Raw genomic sequence first — 20,523 nt, forward strand, 5'->3', positions numbered from 1 at the left:
CAATGTGACCAAACAACTATCTTAATAAGGTGAAAGCTGGTCTGGAATCAGTGAAGGCCTTAGTGACCCCCACCTCCTCTGCCTCCACCCCGGCCTGCAGGCCTTCACCTCCTCAGGCCAGAAAGCTGCCATTTATCCACAGTCTGCCTCCTTCTGCTCCATCAGCTGACGTTCTCTGTACAGCAACTGAGTTTTGTGCTCGTGCTGTTAGTCTGAGATCTACTCGTAGATCAAAGCGACCTGCTTGCTTGAAATCAGCCTCAGAATCATAAAGAGTTTAACTTCAAATCTATTTGATGCCTGAGTAACTTACATACTGAGAAATGTCTGGATCAAATACACACTTAATGTTTATGTGACACATTTAAAAGAAGTCTGTGTTGTTCACAGTCGTGCTTGTACAGAGTGCTGACAGCTGACAGGACCTAACAGAAATAATGTGTCTGTGCTGAATGAGAAACTAACATAACACATAATGATGTTCATGAGTCTGTTATGGAAACACTGGTTCTTTCAGTCACTGGTGTCCTCACTCCAGTCCATGTCAGCTGTAACTAATGATTTGGATCTTAATTGTGTGAATGTTGTTGGATAGAATAGAATAGAATAGAATAGAATAGAATAGAATAGAATAGCCTTTATTGTCATTGTACAGGGTACAACGAAATTGGAGTGCCACTCCCTTGGTGCAAGATTCAATAATAAATATAAATGTAAAATATAAAAAGTACAATAAAACAATCGTAAGTACTCAAACAATAGTAAGTACGATATATACAGGATAGCAGCATTAATATAATGACAGTATGAATAGCAGCATAATAGCAGCACTGATCTCAGAGAGGATCACAGAGTCTGTTACACAGACGACTGTTCTGTGGTGAAACATGACAAGGTAACAACATGACCTCTGAACTCTGACCTTTATCTGCAGTTGAAACTGTGCGTTTGTCTAGGGTGTCAGCTGCAAGTATGACCATGTGCCTCTGTGTTTATGCATAATGGTAGGTCTCTGTCTCTCTTACACACACACACACACACACACACACACACACACACACAGCCTTTATCTTAAATGGTGAAACATAATAGGTCTAATTACATCACATGTTTAGTCATTAACACAAACATTACAGTTTTTTTCAATCGCTAACAAGCGCCTACCCATACTTCAGATACTTTTTCTAAACTCTTAACACAGACTCACACCTACAAAACACAATTGGCCAAATGGATAATTTTCTTCTCAAAAATACATTTTGTTAAATATATACTAACTCTTCATTTCAAAATAGAACACATCTTTCTCCCACACTAACTGTACAAAAACACTATAAATCTGACTCAAAATGAAATTAGTCTGTCAAAGAATAACACTTGTTTTCACTTCACAAGGTACATGCAGTCAATCAAAGTACACCAGGTTTCAAAATACTGGCTATTATTGACATTACAAAAACTGCATAGACTTTTATGTTTCAGTTTTACAGGTATTTGCATGCGAAACATGCAATCCACCATTTTGACACCAGAAATGTCTTGGTTGGTAACTGTATGTCCACATGTACAGTAATGTTCACATTCAAAAGCATTCCAGTAAAAAGCAAACAAGTTTTTGTTTCTTTACTGTTCACCACAGGAGGTACAGTAGAAACACGGTATGATAGGACAGAGAAAGTTTTACAGTATTGCTTACAGTGAACAAAATATCCATGAAACACACAAGAGCATTCTGAACAAAAAACAACAGCAAAAAGCCAGGATAAAAGGGGGAGGGGAGGGGGGCTAAAAAAGGCAAAAAATTTGCATCAAATCTCTGCGATCTTCAGGGTTAGGCCACATGTTTTCATCAACATCACATCTGATGTTATCCAAGTCGATGCACCTGGGATAAAACCGCCTGGTATGTTGGATCCACCCTTGGCAATCGTCAACTGTGATGTCCCTGGAGCCAGCATCCATGGCTTCAAGGAGGGACATCTGGTCATGTGGCTGATGGTCATAAACCTTCCACCTCCATGCAGAAAAGAACTCCTCTATGGGGTTGAGGAAAGGTGAATAGGGTGGAAGGAAGAGACTTACCAGTCTTGGGTGGACTTCAAACCATGTTGTTATTGCTTGCAGTGATGGAAAGCCACATTGTCCCAGGTAATTACAAAGGTCCTCATGTTTTCACCCTCCTGACCCTGCTCTGGAACCAGGCGCTGGTGGAGATCATTGAGAAAGGCAAGCAAGCGCTCTGTATTATAGGGTCCAACCTGACATCTGTGAAGGAGTAATCCTGCATTTGCAATTGCTGCACACATGGTAATGTTTGCCCCTCTCTGTCCTGGCACATCAACTGTGGCCCTTTTTCCAATTACATTTCGTCCACGTCGACGCCTTTTGGCCAGATTGAATCCTGCCTCATCGATGTATATGAATTCATGAGGGGCCTGGTTGGCCTCCAATTCCATAACTGAAACAAAGTTCATGTAAGTCATGTTATTACTGTATACCATACTGTACTGTAACCTAGTATTGTGTAGGTTACCTACTTGCAAAGTGCAAAGCTTATAGAACTGGACATTGGATTGAATATACACTATACCTGGACATATTGTCGTCGTAGCTCCTTGACCCTCTCACTGTTCCTCTCAAAGGGAACAGTGTAGAGCTGCTTCATCCGCACTCTGTGTTTGGACAATGTCCGCGTAATGGTTGTGAGGCTGATTCTATCGATATTGTCAAATATCTCATGGTCCGCCACAATTCTAGTTTGAATTTCACGCAGTTTTATTGCATTATTTGCAGCAACCATTTCTACAATGGCAAGCTCCTGATCATTACTGAGGAGCTTTCCTCTTCCCCAGAGGGTGGGAGACGTTGCATTCTTTAGAAAGACAAAAATTCAACATATGCATTACTGTATGACCATATTGACATGTCAAGTGAGAATAGAAACAATCCATGTAAAATGCAATACTTACCTGTTGGTTTGTTGAAAGATGCGTATAATGGAGGCAACCGTTGACCGCCTCAAATTGGGCTGCACTCTTTCACCAGCCTCTCTTAGTGAAAGACCATGGTTGATTACATGGACAATGATAGTGGCACGAATTTCATCACTGACTACTGTTCTTGCAGCCCTTGGAATGCCACCACCACGCATTCTTACACCTCTACCTTGCCCTCTCCTTGGGCCTGCTCTTCTCCTGGGCCCCTTGCTCTTACTCTTCCTCGACCAGACATTGCAGTGTTTGTCTTTTTTTTGTTTCCAAAAACATCACTCCTCAAGGTCTTGCCTTATAAACCCCACTGAGTCTAAGCCAGAATGGAATAAGCTGTGGTTGGCCCAATTTACCAGACATAAATCAGCTGTGTGTCAATTATTCAATTGTTTGTTTATTATCAGCTGAGATATATTTTTGATATTGATATTGTTTTTGTACTGATATCATTGCAGAAGCAGAGGTTTTTATACTGTATCTAAGGTTTGGAATATTGTTTTTGCTATTGTGGGATGTTGTGTGTTAACATTCGTAAATACTACAAAAACAGTCCATAATTTTGTTGGGAGGTATAGCTTGTCTGTTAAGAAAATGTAAGCATTGTGGAAATGTGTTCACTGACTGCATATTGGGTGAAAACGACATGAAATGTGTGAATGGTATGGCCACAACAGACCGATGCTGTGCTAATTGTGTTTAGAGTTTTGAAAATGTGACAACTGTTTGGACAAACGCTTGTTAGCGACTGAAAAAAACTGTAATTATGTTTTCCTTTGAGGATCAATCAGCGAAGAACACGAGCTACCGTAAACCTCTGTGTAGAAGTGCAAGAAAATCCTCCCGCAGCTTCCGTCACGTGACCACATGTCCCGGTGAGTCACGTGTGTGGAAGCTCAAACGCAGCAGTGTGTAGCTGTATTGTGTCCGTGATTTATGAACATATATAAAAAGGATTGGAGACCTGCAAAATGCTCGTGTCAGTGTTCATGCTGGAGTTTAACCTGTGACGTAGAGGAGCTGGTTACCATGGAGCCTGCTGACAGGAGAAGGGGTTTCCGTCCACGGCAGCACTGAGCTCATCTCTCCCAAAGAGGTACGGCACACAATATACCTCCATCCTCCATCCATCCATCCATCCATCCATCCATCATCTTTCTATCCTCCATCTGTCTGTTCTGCTAAATTGTATCAGCGTCACGTGACAACAGTAACCCCCCCATGTTTGAAACGCTGCAGCAGATTCACCATAAACATCTCATTTCCTGCTGGATTTGTTTAAATGTTTACTGAAACCATAGTGACACGTTTTTGATCTCAGCATCTCTCATCTTTAAAGAAAAACACGTCACATTGACTGAATCACACACAGTCTCATGTAGCCGTTTCTGTTTCCATGGCAACAGCTAAGAGGCATCACCACCACCAGGTGGAGCACCAGTCTAATCACAGGCTGGAGGAAACATGGTGGATGGTCACGTGAGCTGTAATCAGCTGATAAACAATCAAATCCAACACAGAAAACAGGATGAAGCTTCATGAACGACAACAAGGGAAATGATGACATCATAACAGAAACACAAAAAGGTGTACATGAATGTCAGACTGAAAATGAGACGTCAAAAGCATCACAAACATTAATGTTTAAAGCTTCCATGTGGTTTTACATTTCCTCCATGGAAACAGGAAGTGCTGCTTTTAATTTGAAAAGTCACATTTATGGATGTGGACGTAGAAAAGTACCAATCTGGCAGATTTTGTTGGACATGAAGTGGGTAATGTGTCTGCGTGACAGCTGTGGAAGCACAGGAGCAACGTCTGTGGGAAAATCCACAGACTCTGTACCACTCAGACATGGTTGAAAGAGGTTTTTCACAATAAAATCCAAGAATCAGTTTAAATGAAACTTTCTTTACCTTCTAAGGAAACATTTTGTGGACACGATGGTTTTCCAGCTAACAAAGTTAGTCCAGTGAGACGACAGGAGGAGCAGAGGTCAGCTCATTATGACAGAGGTCAAACAGATGTGAGGGCAACAGCACACACAGGTGTGTTTCATCTCCACACACAGAAAAACCACAGCAACACTGACTCCACACTCAGCCTCCCAGTGACTGTGAGCTTGCACGTGTCACCGGTGCCACCCACTATGGACCCCACTGTGTCATGTGATGGTGATACACGTTTTCCACACTGAGTCCTGGCTTCAGTGGGTGAGTCCATCCAGCAGAGATGTGGACACACAAAGACTGAGAGCTGCTGGACAGTTTCACTTCAGGTTCATGTTTGTGCACGAACCTGATGTAGAAGTTACAGCATGATAGCACACGATGATGAGGAGCAGCTCTTTACTGACATCTAGTGGTTCTCTGTCCTTTTCCTGCTTAATAAAGTTCAGCTTTCTTCTCCTGCAGATGCTTTGATGAGTCTTTTGCTGTCCCCATGTCTCAGGACGCAACAATGTCGGTGCAGCTCCGGACCTGCAGGTGTCTGTCTGAAGGCCTGAAACTCCTCCCACGCTGATCACAGGTTAGCATGGTGACCTTCAGTCCGGTAAACCTGTGATTGTTTCTGTCCATCACAGCTGTTGGATAGTAAAGAATTTCAGCCAAACTCCACCAAAGAGAAACAAAAGCGTCTGTATTGTGATTCATATTCTCTGAGAGTAATAGACAGAGAGCCTATGACATTATCACGTGAAAACAACCCATTCTGTTAAATGTTTCTGTACTTCCTAATTAGTGACCACATCATTTAGCACAGCCTCATTAAATCTGCAGACTTATTTAATATATTTAAAGTTACAAGCCAGAAACTGATGCCCTGCTTCATATTTTCGAAAGAGTTCCAATGGGCCAAATCAGAGTCTATGTATTATTGTGCGATCTCCTGTACAATAGGAAGCGCCTTGAGGCGACTTCTGTTGTGATTTGGCGCTATATAAATAAAATTGAATTGAATTGAATTGAATTTGCCGGCCGATTCTGGTCCCCAGGCCTTATGTTTGACAGCCCTGCTCTAGAGGATGCTGACACTTTAAAAAAGTTTAGTGTTGCAGAGTTTTCATTGGACCTATAGGATCGTGGCCACATCCTGTAATGTAAGTCGAGTTAAGGCAGCAGCACAGAGGCCGTTACCAGTGTCGGTCAAGTTACTTGAAAAAAGTAATTAGTAACTAACGACAGATAAGAGTCGGTGTTCACTTATGATTGAGTTTAGTCGTTATTTAAGCATCTACATTCTTTTAGTTACAACTGCTTCATTTCTGCTCAGGCAGGTGCAGGTTTTCCTGCTCCAGCTGCTGCTGGAGCTTCAACAGATGTGGTGAGGGAGCAGAGGGTAGCTGATTTCTGTCTGCATCTATAATAAGCACTGTTTGAATCAGAGCCACAGCTGGACTGTGAACATCACACTGCTGAGTGCCTCACATGAACTGTGGACACTCATTCATAAGGATGAACAAATATAAGAGTTCCTATAAAGCTCCAGCTCACTGTACGTGATGTCATGCCTCTGAGAGCAGCTCCCCCTGCTGGACATGAGGAGGAAAGCAGCTTTGAGACACTGTGGAGCTCCTACACACAGTGTGAGACGTGGCCCCCAATGAGACGACAGTGGCCCACAGCTCATTTAAGCTTCAAACTTACTTTCCCACTCAGTGACATGAAAGTCTCTTCATACACAGCCTTCATGTTTATATTAGTATTTTACTGCTCCTTTAATTAACAAATCAAATCAGAGTTGGAGGAATTATGAGAAAGTTAGAAAAAACCCATAATAACTGCGGGACAAGTGGGCTTACTGCATCAGTGAGTCCACCAAACATGAATTCACCATGGCAACAGAGTCATCTTCACTCAGAAGATACAGAAGTGTGTTTTTTTCTGTTTTTTAAAAGGATTTATTTCAGGAGGTTTAGTTGTGTGTATGTGTGTGTGTGTGTGTGTGTGTGTGTGTGAGAGAGAGAGAGAGCACTTAGACAGAAATGGCTTTGGATTGGTTTGAGAGCTACAGCATAATTGACTTATTGACAACAAACAGCCTTTTCTGAGGAAGTCTTGAAACTACAGAGGAAGGATTCAAACACAGGGACCGAAATATTTATAAGTGCTTTATTAAAACCATCATCATGACGGCACGTTGCTTTAAAGCAGAGTCAGCACGTGGCCTGTTGGCTCATGTTCTACATCATTCAGTGTCGCTGTGATTGTCTCGTTCATATGATACGGCCTGCTGGCAGGTAGAAGAAATGCTCAATGACTTCTTAAACGAAGCAGGAGTCAGATATTATGAGCACTGTAACGAAAAATAATTTCCCCTAGGGATCAATAAAGTATTCTGATTCTGATTCTAAACAACCGAGCTGTTCAATTCTAAAGCTTTATTTGTCCCCATGATGGACAGCACCCGTTCAGCCATGACTTAGCAGCTAAAGCAGGGGTGTCCAACATACGGCCAGCGGGCCACATCAGGCCCTGATACACGTTCATATGTCAGTTATTATTAATGATTAATGTGGAGCTGAATCTTCAGCCCTGCTGGTCTCCATGGAGACAGACGTGGGACCATGCAGCCAATCACATGCAAGGACAGAATGGGTCTCCGTCCACATGCACACAGGTGTTTTTCAAAACTGAGATTTTCTGGGGGGTTTTTTTGTTTTTTTTTAAATCCCGTCCACATGTAAACGCTAAAAACGAAATGTTGGCCAATCAGAAGTCCAAAAGCATGAGCAGCAGCATCTGAATAATAATTGACTATTAGATTCAATGAAGTTTATACAAAGTGTGTTTGAATTGCAGAGATGCAGAATTGTCAGCATGTAGCACAGAGCTACAGCTCAGAGTCTGAGTGAGTCTCACAGGTCTGAATGTGCATTTAAAGCTCTTTATAATAATTATACTTTACAGTTATAATTTATCATACTTAACTGTTTGTCTGCTGCTCACTACAAACAAGCACAAGCAGACATTTTGGATTTTCATAGTTTTACAGCTTTTCCTGCTGATACAAATCTCTGTTAGCAATAAACAATTAAAGACAGAAAAGTTTCAGTTTTTTTATAACTATAGATGACCTATCAGGACTTTTGCTTTTATTTCTGACAGTTTAAACTGTCAGAAAGTCATGCTGACAGACTTCTGTCATTGTCCCTTTTTTTCATCATGCAGAAAAACAGTTAAATATGTGACTCCTTTACAGTAACAGGAAGTTTCACTGGTCAGGCCCATTAAGGTCAAAGGGGGGTGTCTGTGGCCCCCCATGTAAAGTGTGACGCCCCTGGTGAGAATCATGGAGAACAGGAACTGTTAACGCTCTAGCATAGCATCAATATATAGAAGAGCAAGCATGCCCAGTCACTGACGACACACGCTAGCTGTGCCTTCATTAGCAGTTAGCATTAGCCATACTAGCTTCCTGTTACTGTGTTCATGTGCTACACGCTGATTGTTGCTACAGTGATATTTGGTGCTCCACAAACACTGATTTAATTGGCTAACAGTCCTGTTTACTCGTTAGTGTAGCAAAGTATAATGTAGTAATTAGTTATTTTGCACACACATGGGGCCTTGGAGGCCAGCTGCATTACTCAGAGGCTGGTGGGTGGGGCTGCTGCACTCATTCACCCTGTTGCTGCCCCCCACCACCACCACCACCACCACCACACCCCACCACCAATTTTTACAGCACTCCAGTTTGGTTCTCATTATATTTTAGTAGTTTCTGAGTTGAGGAGAATAAGAAGACATTTAACATTCGATGTAGCCTCATTGTTGAGTATTAAGCACAGATTAAATAAAGACGTTTAAACTGAAGAATATGTGAGCAGATGGTGCAAACAGCAAACAGCTGCTGCTGAAGAGGCTGCAGTCCACAGGTTGGTGAACAGACAGTGACGCACAGACAGGTCGGCTGCAGTAACACTTTAATACAGGACACCATCAACAGTAAGTCCATCACATAGTCACAGAGTTATCACAGTACAGTCACAGGAACATGGTTACAACATGACAGCAGCTGCTGAGCCAGGCTCCCTGCATCATCCAGAGAAATAAAAACAAACTATAAAGTGAGGCTGGAACCGACAGCACTGATGCTTTTCTCTGTCACATGTCAGTCTCTCTGGACTTCACACTGCTGAGTTTAAAGACGTATGAAATGAGCCTCCACCCTCTGCTGCTCCCTGAGCTCAGCTCATGTCTGTCATTAGGCCAGTGCAGCACCTGACTGCATGTTTGAGGCTGAAGGTGTTTTTCCTGTTAGTGACTCCATATTCAGTCACATTCCTGCTCTGTGTGCGTCTCTGTAACAGTGACATTCGTGTCCCTGCAGTGCTGATAAATCAGGATGTTTAAGGAGCTGAAGTCAGCAGAAACAGACGGAGCAGCTCAGTCTCACTGTTACATTCACTTTGTCACAATATTCAACTTTAAGGACACTTTCTGCAGACCTGAGGAAATCCCAGAGATAACACTGTGTCAGGCTGCACACGAGCCGAAGGCAGCTTTTAAAAAGGCTTTTCTACAGTAAAGAACAGACGATGACTTACACAGAGGGACGTCATCATTAGACCTGCTCAGTCTGCAGGTTTGCTCACAAACAAGTCAACACTTTGTTACTTTCTGGAGTTTTGGTTGATTTTCTTTCTCTCGCCATTAAAACCAAACTGCCATAAAATTAGAGACAGTTTATTTTATAAATGAAGAAAATCAGAGTTAAGAAAGTATGAAGAAGTTAGAAAAAAATAATAACACGAAAAAATGAGGCTAAGTTCATCTGTGCATCCATTCATGCAGAGATTACCATGGCAACAGAGTCATCTTCTTCAGACAACACTCATGTGTTAAGTATCAGCAGCTACACAGACTGAAAGTATAAACACTTCAGTTTGAAAATAGATTTATTTGGCATGTTTTGCATGTGTGTGTGTGTGTGTGTGTGTGTGTGTGTGTTTTGGTTTTATAGAGTACAGTTTAAAAGACTTACTGAGAACAAACACAGTGTTTCTTGAAAGTAGCGAAGCTGCACAGCAGAGAAGGATTTGTAAAGTTAAACACAGACGGCTAAGTGCTTGAGTGTTTTGCACAGCGCTCGGTGCATCACAGGAAAATTGTCGTACAGTCACGATGCTACAGATAGAGACACAAAGCAAAGGAAACAAAGCAGCACTCGAGCTATGTTACAAAGAAATATCAGGCTCACTGCTGCTGAGTCAGCATTGAAGCTGCCTGCTCTGGATCAGCTCTAATGGCACTTAGTTTCAGAGCAGAGTCAGCACGTGGCCTCTTGGCTCATATTCTACATCACTGTGTCGCTGTGGCTGTCAAGTGCATATGATACAACCCTCACTGATATTGTGTTTAAACAAGCGAGCTGTTCAATTCTAAAGCTGTATTTGTCCTGCATGATGGACAGCACCTCCACCTCCTGCAGGAGGCTGTGGAGGCCCTGAGAGCTCCTTCATCCCCACAGTACCTCTGTGCAGTGCGCACACACACACACACACACACACACACACACACACACACACACATCGCTGCTCCCACCACACCAGAGCTCTCTACAGTCTCAGCTGACTGCAGGGACCCTGTAAATACAACATTTGCATTTTTGATGTCAGCAGCTGCTTTTCTATTGTTCATGTCGACAGAAGCATCAAATAAATCAAATGTACACTCTGAAGATCATGAGTGGGTTTGTTTTCTTTCTTTTTTCACAGAGCGTAGTGAGAATCAAGTCTGAGCGTGACTCTGTTTGTGCCCGTTCAGCCATGACTTAGCAGCTAAAGCAGGGGTGTCCAACATACGGCCAGCAGGCCACATCAGGCCCTGATACACGTTCATATGTCAGTTATTATTAATTATTAATGTGGAGCTGAATCTTCAGCCCTGCTGGTCTCTATGGAGACAGAGGTGGGACCATGCAGCCAATCACATGCAAAGACAGACTGGGTCACACCGTTATGTTAACCCTCTGAGGTTGACGGACGCTCTGGCGCATCAAAATCACATGACCAATTCAAGATGACACAGCTACGAGATGCAGCGACCCATTTCAACTTGGGTTTAAAGTGCGGACTTCAAACTATACATGTTTTTAAATTGTGTCGATGGGCCACGTAAAACCAGAGTCACGATAAAAAATACACGCAATGTTTTCTTCTGAACAAAACAGTTTTCTAATGACAGCGCTAGCAAACACTCTCCGTTTGAGAGTGAAAAAAGAAAAAACACCCCTTCCCTATTGGTGTTAGAGTTCACCATGTCAACCAATCAAAAAAAATGATATGGCAATATGTGGCACTTGGTTGTTTAGGGAGAAGGGGACGTTTTAGGAGTGACGGAAAGAAAGAGAGAGAGCAAGTTTTCAGATGTGAGACATTAGTGACGTTTAGCACGCTTGTAAGCTATCCGGTTGTTCAGTGATGACGTGACGAATCCTACTTCCGGGCCTAAAGTAGTCTGCGTTTAATATGGCTTTTGTGTTGTTAACATGTTTAATGTTTTGTATTTTCTTCTATTTAATCTCAAAAAGCTCCTAAAACAGTCAGTGATCACCGTTGACCTCCCTCGGCTTTTATTACCGCTAATCATTTATTTAAGCTCAGTTTTTAAAACCTTACGATGTAACTACAGCACAGCCCATGCAGCAGTATATGAATGACTAACCTCGTATTGTGGATGGATTATCTCAGTAGTTCTCCTGGCTGAAGTTTGGTCCGTTTACAGCATCCTGCCATGCGATTACATTTGTTCCTGACCACTGAGAACCCTCACGTTAACTTTTATCGAGTGGAAAAAAAGTTAGCTTGTTTATGTTATGCTAACATAGCTGTGTCGCTAGCGGTCACGTAGCACATCATTATATACCAGCTAGCCAAACTTCAGTAACCCTACAAACGTCACTGCTGTTTAGTTTTCTGTCTTCATTTATGTTGGAAGTGATAGCAGAGCAGTACATTTGAATTTGTTTCTAAACCCCGCAGTCAGGACATGCTATATTGTATTTAGATAGAAGCTAGTGAGCTAACTTCCTGCTAACTTCTAACGCCGTTAAATGTCATAAATTCCATTTTCATGGATGCCTGGATGTTAAACTCAATTGTTACACCTGGTAGAGCAGAACACTGATCATTTTATTAAAGATGAAAGACTTTAGACAGTGTTTTAACTCTCAGTAATGCCACAGTGATCGTTTGATATATGGACCTGCAGCGGAGTTTAGGCCCAGACACGGCCAGTGACGTCAGACTGAACAACCGGATACCTTTCTAATGTGACGTTGTTGTCCCTGGCTCTCTTTCTCTGTCTCTCCCTCCGGCTCTGTTCCTGTGCTACTGCGAGTGTAACTACCGCCCCTCCCCCCTCTGCCCAGCGCAAAGCACAAGGCTCGTGTGCGGAGTGAAGCAGGAAAAAAAGTGGGAGAGAGAGGGTGAGAGAAGGAAAAAAAAAAACCACGGCTCGCGATAAGGAGCCGGCTCGCGTCGTTCACGTCAAAGATCCGGCTCGAGCCATTTCGTTCGCGACCGACCCATCACTACAGTGCAGCGTGTGATCTGGAAACAAGCGATGGAGGCAGTTGTCATCCGAGCCTTTTCGATGTGGCCTCACAAAATTATCACGACCACAACAACCGTGAAAATAGTTGGATTTACATTGCTGCTCAATCACAGCTGCCTGATCAATGTTTTTCATTAGCAATTTAGCAAAGTTGATTGTGGTGGTGTGTGTGTCTGTGTGAGTGAAAGACAGAGAGGGAGAGCGAGCAACAGAATTTCTGTTATAACCTTCATTTTTATGGACGCACAGTGTGAGCACTCAGGTCGCATCAGAGCATCGGGCCGTATAGTGTGAGACCCTGCATCGTGACCTATGAACTTCTAACCCCTGCGAGTCAATCGTGCAGTTTGAGCAGGAGCTAAATGGTAAATGGTAAATGGCCTGTATTTATATAGCGCTTTTCTGGTCCCTAAGGACCCCGCTGAATTGCGCGACTGAAAAAAATCGCACAGTGTCTGCCCAGCTTAACGGAGATTTGCCGCGTTAATGCACTTATGGCATTAACATCATTTTAACGAGATTTACGCTGACAGCACTAGTTTAAACTGTGATGAACGTGCTTGAGCCACGCTATGATATCCCACCGCGCGTCCACTTCAGTGACAAGATCGCTCCAAGCATGTATGAGCAGGAAAAGTTTAAAGTTATGGCTGAATTTGCACCTTGAATTTGCACCTTAATTTGTTTTTATATAATTGCGTGGAATGCAATTTTTAAACCATAAAAAGAAAACATACATATAAGTTTCAGCATAATCACTTATTCTCACAGCCACAGTGAGTGTATTTAGCTGTAAGTGAAAAATGACACATTAAATGATAGCTGTTATATGGGGAAAAAAACCCCAAAGCAAAATAAAAATCAAATAAATGAAAAAATCAAATAGGTTCCTGTTTAAACTCAGAGGCAGGAGTTTCAGGTCAGAGGTCGGTGTTTACAGCATCATCAAGATTAAAGAGAGAAACAGAAATATGAGAGAAGACCCAAAGTCAGAAGTAGCAGAGCAGACATACGTGGAGCAAACCGCCTCTCGCCAGCAGTCAGTGGTGGAGCTGCAGGTGAGAAACAGAGACAGGTGTGAGACATGATCTACTTCCTGCTTTCTACAAAGTCTCATCACAAATATCTTCATAAAAGCAAAATGTCAGAGGAAGGTTTCCAGCACCATGTTGCATTTATGCCTCAAAGGATTAAGGCAGTTCTGAAGTTAAAAGTGGGCCAACCCAGTGCTAACAAGGTGTACCTAACACATGAGCAGTGAGTGTAGATTGTTGAGAACAACTATGAATTTTATTGTAAGTCTGTATTAAACTAATTGTCCTATAACTCCTTGTACCTCAGCCTCATGTGTGCAGACGTTATATCAAAGGGCCTTCGTACTGCTTTAAATTCTCTATTTATTCTTTACTTGATCTAATTAAATAATACAAGGAGCTTTAACTGAGAGAACAACGCTCCGAGTGTCCTGCAGTGCACCCCCTACCCTCCTTAAGCAAGCAGTTTGGTGTCAGTGAGAAAAACTCCCTTTTAACAGGAAGAAACCTCCAGCAGAACCCGGCACAGAGAGGGGCGGGGCCATCTGAGAGACTGGCTGAGGTGAGGAGAGGTGGACAGGACAAAAGACGCGCTGGGGAAGAGAGCCAGAGATTAATGACAAGTATGATTCAATGCAGAGAGGTCTATTAACACATAGTAGCTGAAGATGAAACACTCAGTGCATCATGGGAATCCCCCAGCAGTCTAGACTGCAGCGTAACCAAGGCGACTGTAGTTGTGATTTGGCGCTGTATGAGGATCAGAGAGAAAGGATTGTGGACGACTCTACAAACTCACCCTCTCGATCAATTATCAGCTGGATGGTGTTGATGGTGTTGATGGTGTCAGCGTTCTCAATGGGAGTCTTCCACTGGTGTCTTCCTTTGTCGATGGCCTGACACTCATATGTTCCAGTCTCAGGCAGCATCACATCCTGCAGGGCCAAGGACAAATTTCCATTCTTCATCCTGATGTCCAACAGATGCACATGGCTTGAAGGTGGATACTTGTTGGCTTGATGAGACGTCTTGCTCTGGTACAAAAGCACTTTTACTGGCTTCACGTCAGTTCTCCTCCACACTACAGCCGCGATGGGATAATCTTTATGAACTTGACACGGCAGAACGACATCCTGTCCACGCACAGCTCTGATGATTGTCAGGTCTGCAGGAGAGGAGACAACACAGGACAGAAAGATTGTTTTCAAGCTCCTTTCATGACAAACAGTCATAAAATATTGGCTCATGTGATTTGAAAGTCTTTCAGTTTTCATCTGTTCAAATGTAAAGAATTTAAAGAACGTCCCAACTTTTCTGGGACTTGGATTGTAAACAGGAGAGTGAATCAATCCCTGATCAGTGTTTTATGCATCTAAAGGTTGGTACATAAATAATGATTAGTGCAGTCAGTGTTTGACTATCCACAGAGTCTCCGGTTCAGGTAATTGAAGTAGTAGATGGAATCTGAAGTGGATTACTCATCCGCTGTGAAACATCAAGTAGGCTCTAAAAGCTCCTTTTTCTGCTGAGTGATGTCTCCTAGGAAAAAAGTTATATGTAGACCTTGTTGTTCTGACAAGTGCAGAAGATAAAAGGGAAAAAAGTTGTTTTTTAAAAAATTATAGTTATTATTATTATCATTATTATTTATATCTTGTGTGGCTTTTCTAGCAAGCACAGTCATGGTCTAATTGCTGTGACAAACACAGGAGCCTTCAGCAGAGAAGACCTTCTGTAGGCTCCTCTTGTGAAGCTTTTTATTGTATTTTATTATTCACATCACTATCAGAGTGGGCAAAGGCTAGGTTGGTGAAAGACAGGAGGATGTCACATGATTAAATATCAACAAGTTGATTGGATCACCAAGAGGGAGAAAGAGTGAGCAGGTATAAAAGTGAGGTATGGAAGACATTTGGGGTTCTTACCTTTTGTCTTCTGGCTTTCGGTGTTGCTGTCACTTGCTGTTTGCTCTCTTTGTGGTGGAGTATCACTTCCTCTTCCTGTTACAACACACACAGTGGTAGTGAGGGCCAAATAAAACTTTCTGAAGCTCATATTAAAAAGGGTTCATTACTCGAGGCTTTCCAACACAGTCCTCTTTGGTGACATCTGCTGGCCAAACTTATGAAGGGAGGCTTGAATCTAACTTATAATGAAGAACTTCATTATTTGACCTTCCTTGTTTAAACATGTGCTATGGTGTGTTCTCCCTTCGCTTGTAACCTCTTGATGTTTTTTTGGAGATAAAAATAAATAAAATGCACAATATATAACAATTTACAACACTATCTTATAATAGGTTGGCAGTAAGCTTGTGCTGTCAGGTCCCTGCCTCCACACCATTATGTAGATAATCAGTATAAAGGTGTGTTTAAAATAATAATAAAATTAAAATGAAATCTCTAACAATCAGCTGTGTACCACAGGCCTTCAAGCTGGCTGTAGCTGAAACTGAATTTGAGTAGAAATGTCCTTTAATTTATCTGGAATCCTTTTGTGATGAAAGTTGACACACATGTAGAGAAGGTAACCGAGAGGCCTGTTCATCTGATAGCTTCATGTTAACGTTCGCAGATGATTGTTAATTTATTTTTTCTGTGATGTTGTATTTGATTGAGTATGTTGAATTTGACCAGAGCAGCCCTTTAATTTCTCCAGAATTATGCAGTAGCTTTAGGTAAAACTGTGCATGTATCTTTAGAGCTTTTACGTTTGAGCAGTTCTGTCCTGTCATTTTTGTTAATGTTGCAGTGGAGAGAGATGAAACTGAGCACAGGTGTGGAGTAGGTGTAGGAGGAGGACACGGGCTGTGAGGGACACACAGCCCTCAGACCTGTGTGTCTCACACTGCCCTGTGATTACACTCCACACAGTTTCATTAACACTAATGCAAAGATAAAGTAATAAGTTACTGTATTTGTCAGTTACAGCCTCATGTTCTCTTTTCAGACATCAGCAGGAGAGAGGACGAGCCCCCAGTCTGAGGACGTTCCTCCACATGAATGGGGGACAGGAGGCGCAGCTTCCAGCCCAGCTGGTAGGAAAGTCCTCCTCAGCTTCTCTGTAACTATGGACTCTGCCTGTTGTCATGCGTGCAGATGTTTCAGTCCACAGTGATGTCAGTCAGTGCTTTTTAAAGATGTGCAGGGTGTAAAATCTCCTGTTTGATTGTTAAATGTTCATTCACTTTGTTTGTGCTCCAAATAAATTCACTTCATAGATGAAACAGTTCAATATTGCCTCTTGTTTTGGTTCTGTGCCCCATGAAAAAACACCCTGAGCCCATCCTGGTAAATCAGGTGTGGAAACACCACTGCTGTCAAAATTTGTCTTCAAGTGTTCTGCACAAAAATGCTCCTTCCACTCATCTTCATGTCCTTTTCCTGCACACTGAAATCTGAGGCAATGCTTAAACAAGAATATTTCCAAAACTATAAACACAAGAGCCTCGAATCACTGCTTTTTCTTCTCGTGTGCATGAATCAGTGTCTGTCATTTAGCACAGAGACTTCAAACACTTGCACAAAACAATCAAGCGCTCCTTCCAAATCTCATATTTGAGCGCACGGTAATAAAAACACTTGATATGTAAAAGATAATCAGTGCTGATGTCTGAATCTTCACAAAAATGCAAAAAATAAACACGTAGAATAGAAAAGAAAACAGATTTTTAGTCACAGAAGTGAAGAAAATGCTGTTTTCATTTTCCTTCCAACATTAGAAGAGTCTAAATGATGCACACGTGTAGAAACAGACACATATACCTGTGCATGATCACTGCTGTGCAGACAAAACACACGATTTATGCAAACACTCACCTACAGAAGTTGTAAACAGGCAGAGAAGAATCAAAGCCAGCACAGCTTTCCTGGACATGTTTGTGTTCTCAGCAGTGGAGGTGACGCTGCTCAGAGCTGCTTGGTCCTCTTGGGTTTGGGTGATGTGAGCGCTCACAGCAGCAGGACTACATGTGTGTGCATCATCCCTCAGACTGACACATGTGCAGTTTTGCTGCTCTCTGGTGTTCACCTTTGACACGTCATGGTTTATGTTACACTATAGACAACAGCTGACACTCTGTTAAATGAACATTTATTACTGAGCAGCTTTGTCTGTGGAGCTTCTTATCAAGCTGGCAGAGTTTCCTTTATTAGCTCCTTTAGCAGAGGATACACAGGAGCATCCTTATGAAAGGAAAGGAGGTGCTGTGGTGAGCAGGACTGGACCCACAGGTGTTCAGACATTTAGCAGGTTTACTATCAGAGTCACTGGAGTGGTGGAAAGTGGACAGGTGAGTTTGTTTTCTCCACAGAGGAGAGGATGGATTCATCCTGAGGACAAGCGGCTGGACTTAACACTGATGGATGGGTCAGTGATGGGTGGATGTCGATAAGGAGGTTGAGCAGGTGTTCCAATTATCAGAAGACACCCACAGCCATCAGGCTTTTTCACTGTCATTCAAACAGCAGATCTTCTCTCTCTACATAGATATATACAAGTCTACCACCATTATGTCCAGTTGGTTAGCCACAGCACAGATCTGCCTGTGAAATATAGGGCTGCTACAATTAGTCGACTATTCACAATTACATTGACTATCAAAATCAAGATCCTGAAACACGCAGGAATAAGTGGTAGGATTTAAGAGTGTAGTAACAGACAGAAACAGAAGATGGCAGCACTCCACCAACAAGGATGCCAGCTGCCGTTAAACGCCAAAGAAGAAGAAGAAGAAGCCGTCTCCAATATCTAGTGATGTGCGATACCACTGATTTCCTTTCCGATCCGATACCAAGTAATATTCAGGTGGTATCAATGATACTGATCCGATACCGATACTTTGTACAAAAACTTATTTTATTTATTGTATCTCAAATTATAGTGTCATAATGATTACAGGACATCAGATTACTTGTTCTTATCACTTAATAATGCAGAGTTCATCATATAGAAATAAAAAAACTGAAGTTGTGCTATTTGAACACCTTGCCTGCCTGCAGCACTAAAGGACTCAGTGAGTCCTCCGTGTCCCTCTCCTCCTCTTCAGTTCGTCTCAACATACGCTCGTCATATTCTGTGATATGATTTACTCTGAGGTGTTTGACAAGGTTAGTGATGTTACCACAACCATACATGCCAACCCTCCTGATTTTTCCGGGAGAATCCCGAATTTCAGTGCCCCTCCTGAAAATCTCCCGGAGCCACCATTCTCCCGAATTTCTCCCGATTTTCCACCCGGACAACAAAATTGAAAAACCATGTCGCAGAATTCATAGCGCGGTCCAGCCAATTCCAGTTTCCACCAATGGCGGCAGCTACTTAGTTTTAATATTACTCTTATTATTCTTTCTGGGTCGCAAAAAAACTTTTAACATATTTTCAGGTGAGAATGTAGCTGTGTAAACTTCAAATATCTGAGCCGACCGACACATCGTTTTCAAACCCCCGCGGTCTTTCGCTACTCGGGTTAAACATGATATATAAGTCACTTTGATAACTTAAAAATGTTATTGTTTGACTTTTTCTGTGTTTTATTTGTTTGTGAGTAAATCGGTTTGGCTGAGATTAAAGTTATTAGATTAGATTACATTTTGAATGTCTCCCTAATTCTGAGGTCTCAAGGTTGGCAAGTATGGCCACAACACCTCACTTTCTTGCCACATGTATCGCAAACCACGTCTCAGCTGTTTGTGGAGGTAAAATACGTCCGCACAATTACGCTCAGCCATTGTTGTGAGTGCGCACGCCAAGGGGCTGCGAGACATTTATACAGCCGTATTTCGCACATGACTATGAAAGGCGGAAGAGGAAGTAGTTCCTTTGAATGTAGACAATCCGAATGTTATAGTTTCTTTCCACTGTGTTCCTGTTAATGATAAACTACAAATTTACCCTAAATGACTAAAATATCGATATTTTAATGTGAGAATCGATTTTAGAACATAAATGATTGGTATCGGAGGAATCGATATTTCAGGATCGATCCGCACATCACTACCAATATCGTAGTTGTGTCCAAACTCAGGGGCTGCATTTGTAGACTGATTACGTTACAGCGAAAAGTGTATTTTCAAAACTGCTCAGACGTTTTCTGAGACTAGCTGACCGGGAGGTCAAGGTTCAACTCAACACATCACTTTGATTCAGCTGTGTGGGGTTGGGTTAACTGAAAAATCTAAATTGCCCATAGGTGTGAATGCGGGAGTGAATGTGAGCAAGAATGGTTGTCTGTCCCTGTGTGTTAGCCCTGCGACAGACTGGCGACCTGTCCAGAGTGTACCCCGCTCCTCCCCATATGACAGCTGGGATAGGCTCCAGCGCCCCCCGCGACCCTGAAAAGGATAAGCGGAAGCAAATGGATGGATCAAAAAATCAAACTGAAAACTGATTAAACAGAAGTGTGAGATGGTCAAGAATTTACTCCAGTGTCCTTTTATATTTTATATAGCAAGGAGCAGACGGCCGAGTTTATTAAACTCAACCAAGACAATCTGCAGATTTCATTAAAATAAACTATCATCTTGTGTTTATTTTTAGTTAGCACCTTAAACACTTCAAACTGTAAGCTAATGATAGTTATATAAAAGCAGAAGCATGCCAGTGCAATAAGCTCTATTTGGTTGGACACATGATTACTCGCCTATTAAAATAATTATTTGTTGCAGCCCTAGTGTACTATGCTGGCCACTTGCTTATGGCGTTCCATGTTTGCCCTGCCAGCTAGTATCTTACACCCTGCTGTTATGTGCTGGATTGTCTCAGGGGCATCTTTACACAGCCTGTGTGTTTGTTGACAGCAGTCACGTGCTCATGATGCGTCTGCCCATCACTGTCACACTCACTGTTTCCACCAGCACATCCACCCAGCTGAGCAGCTGCATACATGTGTGTACACTCCTACATGCAGCTGCTCAGAGTGACGTCAGGCTGCAGGTCAGTAAC

At 42.4% G+C, this 20,523-nt stretch overlaps 1 long non-coding RNA gene across 1 annotated transcript; it reads left to right on the forward strand.

Annotated features, from left to right (window-relative positions):
• Positions 1-3,888: 3,888 nt before the first annotated feature.
• On the forward strand, positions 3,889-16,849 carry LOC120438720. The gene is made up of 3 exons (XR_005612079.1): positions 3,889-4,083; positions 5,402-5,516; positions 16,531-16,849. It is a non-coding gene; the product is annotated as an uncharacterized LOC120438720 (long non-coding RNA).
• The last annotated feature ends 3,674 nt before the right edge of the window (positions 16,850-20,523 follow it).

This window comes from Oreochromis aureus, linkage group 3, assembly GCF_013358895.1.
Source record: "Oreochromis aureus strain Israel breed Guangdong linkage group 3, ZZ_aureus, whole genome shotgun sequence".
Taxonomy (NCBI): Eukaryota; Metazoa; Chordata; class Actinopteri; order Cichliformes; family Cichlidae; genus Oreochromis; species Oreochromis aureus.